We start from the raw sequence: 4,780 nt of genomic DNA, 5'->3' as shown, positions 1-4,780 counted from the left end.
CTCCAATTACTATATCATGGCACTAAGGGCCACATCCAATCTCTGCTTAAAAACCTCCAGGGATGGTGAATCTACCACCTCTCTGGGTAGGCTGTTCCAATGCTTGATTACCCTCTCTGTAAAGAATTTCTTCCTAACATCTAACCTAAACCTCCCCTGGCAGAGCTTGAGCCCATGTCCCCTTGTCCTATTGTGGGTTGCCTGGGAGAAGAGACCAACCCCCACCTGGCTATAACCTCCCTTCAGGTAGTTGAAGAGAGTGATGAGGTCACCTCTAAGCCTTCTCTTCTCCAGACTAAACAACCCCAGCTCCCTCAGCCTCTCCTCATAGGTAGGTCCCCAAATGGATCAGCCCCTGTGGCACAGACCAGCACTGGTCCCCAGGGAGCTGCAGAGCTCAGCCTGGGACTGAGACAACCCTCTGGGCCCTGCCACACATCGACACAAACACAGGGGCAAGCTTTTCTCAGCCCCAAACACATGCAGGTATAGAGGGAGCTGCTTAAATGCCAGGGGGGAGGCTGTGGAAATTTACAGGAAAAGTTTTAGGGAGCAGAAGGAACACAGAATCCTGGAATAGTTTGGGTTGGAAGGGACCTTAAAGTTCATCTCATTCTGCCCCCCTGCCATGGGTGGGGGCACCTTCTACTATCACAGGTTGCTCCAAGCCCCATCCAACCCCATGGACACTTCTAGGGATAGGGCAGCCACAGCTTCTCTGGGCAACCTGTGCCAGGGCCTGCCCACCCTCACTGTAAAAAACTTCCTTATATCTAATCTAAACCTACCTTCTTTGAGTTTAAAACCATCACCCCCTGTCCTATCACAACAGATCCTGCTGAAAATTTGGTCACAGGCTCCCTTTCAGTCCTGGAAGGTTGCTCCTGGCAGGGAAACCAGGGACACCCCAAGCACTCCCCATGGATGCTGCCGGATGCAGCCCCAGCTGAAGCATGAAGTGATTTGGCTCCTCACACCCAGAGCAGATGCTCCCACTGCCATGTCCATGCAGAGAGCCTGAAACCCCTGCAAGGCTGATGAAAAACAGGTGAGTGCTGATTTAGCCAGGAGGTGCTCAGGACCCTCCTTCCCAAACGCCAAGAGCCCAAACAGCACATCCATCCCACCACCAGCACAGGACGCCCAACCCTCCAGATGAGCCAAGCACGGCAAGGTGGAAGGACAAAACCCCATCCTCAGTAAGGAATCTGTCCAGACATGCGTATAATAACCCTGTTAATGCCATGACTCAGTCCCTAATACCTGCTGGTATTTACATAGGACTGGAATTTTCTAAGAGCAGCCCCTGCATGCTCAGAGTCGGATCAGGGCCGGGGCAGGAGGCTGTGCCAGCCTGCAGCAATGTGCTCTGGGCAGCCTAATTTACTGTTGGTGAAAAGCAGAGGAAAGAGAAGCCGGGAATTCAGTCTGCAGCATCCCAGTGCTCGTGTAAACACCATCAGTCACTGCTCCGTGCCAAGACCGGACACCGCAGGAGAAGCTGCACTTGGAAACACTTCCAGCTTTCCTCCTTTAGCTGTTCCCTGTGTCTGCATTCGGGTGTCCCCCTTCTCCTCCAAAACAAGGTCTGCACGACAGAGGAGCCTGTGTGGGCAGCTGGGGGCAGAGGGAGGGGAGCGGGATGGGGCAGCCCCCGGCAGTCCCCGGTAGGAAGTGTTCTGCTGGCAGGAGATGCCAGCTGGAGAAACTTGTCCCTGGTAAAAGTGCTGCTGAATCCCGAGGATGGCACTGGAGTAGGGGGAGCTGCACCCCTGTCTCAGGCTCCTTGGGCTGGCAAAGTTGCTGGGAAAAGGGAACAGCTGGAAAAGCCTAAAGATTGACAACCCCCTGCCCCCAGGTGGGATCCGAGCCCCTCCATCCAGAAATGAGCATTTCCAGGGGTAAGGCAGAACAAAAGAGCCCCTTGCAGAGGCAGCTGTGGATCGCAGGGATCAGGGGCTGGGAGCAGAAATCCGGGATGCTGGCAAAGGCCAGCAGGGCCCCGGCACCCCGAGCTGCAGCTCCCCGGGGGCCCCTTGGGAACAAGCTGAGCAACGTGGTTTGGGTCAGGGCTGGAGCTGGGGGTGTGCAGGCGCCCACCCTCCCCAAAAACAGCGCAGGGCAACAACCGAGGCGATGTAAACCCCCCTCCCTGTGCTCCCCCAACAGCCCGTTCACCACCAAACCCCACCGGCTCCGCTCCCAGCCGTAATTTCGGCCGAGACCGACGGGAAGGGCAGCAAAGCCAAGACCAAGGGGAAGGGCAGCAAGCGGGCGGAAAGAGCCTGAAGCATCCTAAAACAATCGGGAACAGGAGCATCCCCCCCGAAACTGGGGCGGATTTTGGTGGAAAGGACGCGCAGAAGGCAGCGCCGGGGAGATGGAGCTCGAAGTAGCCGAGGGGTGCCGCGGTGACCCCCGAGGGGTGGGGAGCAGGGTGGGGGAGCCGAAGCCAGCGCAGTTTACCCACAATGTCCCCCTCGGGGCCGGTCGCTGTCTCTCCCCTCCGTCCGCCCAGCGGAGCCTGCGGCCTCGCACGGGCCGGCAGCTGCTCCGGCCCCGCTCTCGTCCGCAGAAAAGCGTCCCCAGAGAGGAAATGTGAGGAGGAGTGGCCCACGGCAGCACTTCCTTCTCCCCGTGCCATGGGATGGCCGCCGGACGGGTCCGTCTGTCTCGCCGCAGCCGCTCAGAGCCCGCTCGGCGCTGCCGTCACACCGTGCGGAACGAACGACGGGGCAGCGGGGTGAGCTCATCGCCCTCACCGCCCCGACAGCCCGGGGCTTGGGCAAAACATCCCCACCCGCCGGGGTGTCCTTAGTCATTAGCCGGGAAACCGGCCCCGAAAAGGTCAGAGCGGTGACGCTGCCGAGGGAGGTTATCGGGGCTGACCCTGCGCCCAGGGGTGAGAGACCTCGGCCGCGGGGAAAACAGGGAGAGCAGAACGCAGAGGGAACCTGGGGGAAATGAGTAAGTCTATAGAAACGGCGAGTCTGGAAAAAAACGCAGCAAGTCCGGAGCGGTTGGTTTGTCTGTCCCTGTACGGGGTCCCGCTCCGCTGCCCCCCGGCCCTCCCGACCCCACGGAGCATTCTGGCCCCTTGGCAGCGCTGGCCCTGCGGCACAGGGACACAGGGACACGGGGACAGCCAGGGCCAGGCTGCTGTGGGACCAAATTCTGGTGTGGGGACAGAAACTCCCCAGGGAAAACCACTTCATCCATCAGCTGCATTCAGAGACGGAAGCAAAGGGGAGAGGTTCTGTGCCCAGCAGTGCAAAGGCTCATCACGGCAGCTCCTCCTCACCTGCGCCTGCACTCACCTTGCCTTTAGCCCTAACAAACACGCCCTGGAAACTCCCACCTCTCACCTGCACTTGCACAACCCGGCCAAGGCTTTTTTTCCCCCAAAACAAGTCCATTTGGTAAAGCCAGAGCAGCCCAAAGCAATCTCTTGCTGGCGTTTCAAGCTCCTGTTTTTGAATAACCCCTCCAGCTGGCACCCGCTCCCTCCCAGCTGCACAGGACCGAAAATAAGGGGAAAAAAACGAATTTGGAGTGTATTGGAGCATCAGGGCACAGATCCCAACCTGGCTGTGTAAGGGGATGCTCCAAGCAGGGTCCCCCCAGCCTGGAGTCACAAAGTCTCCCCAGCCCCGTGCCAGGCAGCTGGATGTGCCTCTGCTGGGGCCAGCGGGGATTTGCCTAACAAATCCTTGCAAATGTGGGGATTTCTGTGTCACGAAGGGGCAGGAGCTCAGCTGGAGCAAAGCCACTGGCACAAAGCGTCTGGGAGCTGCCCTCGGGGTCGGGGAACACGGCAGGGCTGACCCCAAGTAAAGGTCCCCCCTGGAGGAAGTTTTGGGAGCAGCCAGGAAGAAAGATGCTTTTCTGGCTAATTCAGGTTTTTGAGAAGGAAGAGCTTCCTCTGAGCAGCATGGTTGAAAACCATTTTTTAAAAAAACCCCCAAACACAATGGCCCCCCCCCCCAAAACAAACAAAAACACCAAAAACAAACAAACAAACAAACAAAAACCAAAACCACACAAAACCAAACTCTAAAAGAAGCAAAATTAGAGGAGCAAGAAACTGCTAGCTGCTCTTGAGGACTGTCAGTGAACCTCAACAGCCCAGAAAAAACTATCTTGCTGTAACTGGGAGGGAGCTTGATCCCTCCCAGCACCCCGTGGAGAGGGCAGGAAGCCTCCAAACTGCAGCAGGAAACCCAGGGAGGGTGGAAGCAGAGCTGGAAGTGCCTGTGAGGGACGTGCACCCTGCCCAGGAAATTCGGGTTCTGAACTCCTCCCGAGCTGGGGGACAGAGGGCACTGCTGGGGCCACGGCTGGAGCAGAGGGTGATGAGTTCCTGGTGACAACAGGGACGTGGGACTGACCACCCTACGACCCCCCCCGGTGCTGGGGGAGCCCGATGGCACACGGGGACGAGGATCTGGAGGGGCAGCACAGCCACTGCCAGCCTGTGCCCAACCCAGGGCCAAGCAGAGCTGTGGGGTGAGGGGGTGATGCAGGGCTGGGGACACTGCCCTGGTGTCAATGCCAGCCTCCAAAATCACCAGCTCAGTCTGGAGTGGCTGCCAAAACATCCAGGGAGCACCTGGGGAGGGCAGGGGCAGGGCTGGCACCCAGAGGTGTCCCATGGGGGGAGGTCCCTCCAGCACGGCCCGTCGGGCAGGGGGGGGCAAGGGGGACAGGATGGTGGAAAACAGCCCCTGCTCACATTCCTAGCCAAAATATCACCTTGTGCCATGTCCCCCCCACGGGGCTT

General features: G+C 58.7%; 1 protein-coding gene across 4 annotated transcripts in view; it reads right to left on the bottom strand.

Moving 5' to 3' along the window:
* TOR4A (torsin family 4 member A) overlaps positions 1–4,780 on the bottom strand; it is a 16,500-nt gene that overhangs the window by 5,903 nt on the left and 5,817 nt on the right. The window contains exon 1 of one of the 4 annotated variants that reach the window (XM_027906748.1): positions 2,471–2,576. The exons of the other annotated variants lie outside the window; for them this stretch is intronic. The gene's annotated coding sequence lies outside the window, so the exon portion shown is untranslated. Of the gene's footprint in view, positions 1–2,470; positions 2,577–4,780 lie in introns of those variants that run through there. 4 annotated transcript variants of the gene reach the window in all.

The sequence above is a fragment of the Empidonax traillii genome, unplaced genomic scaffold (assembly GCF_003031625.1).
Source record: "Empidonax traillii isolate 1590-97213 ecotype Southwest subspecies unplaced genomic scaffold, ASM303162v1 scaffold1350:size273897, whole genome shotgun sequence".
Classification (NCBI taxonomy): Eukaryota; Metazoa; Chordata; class Aves; order Passeriformes; family Tyrannidae; genus Empidonax; species Empidonax traillii.
This window is presented reverse-complemented; position numbering and strand designations above follow the sequence as displayed.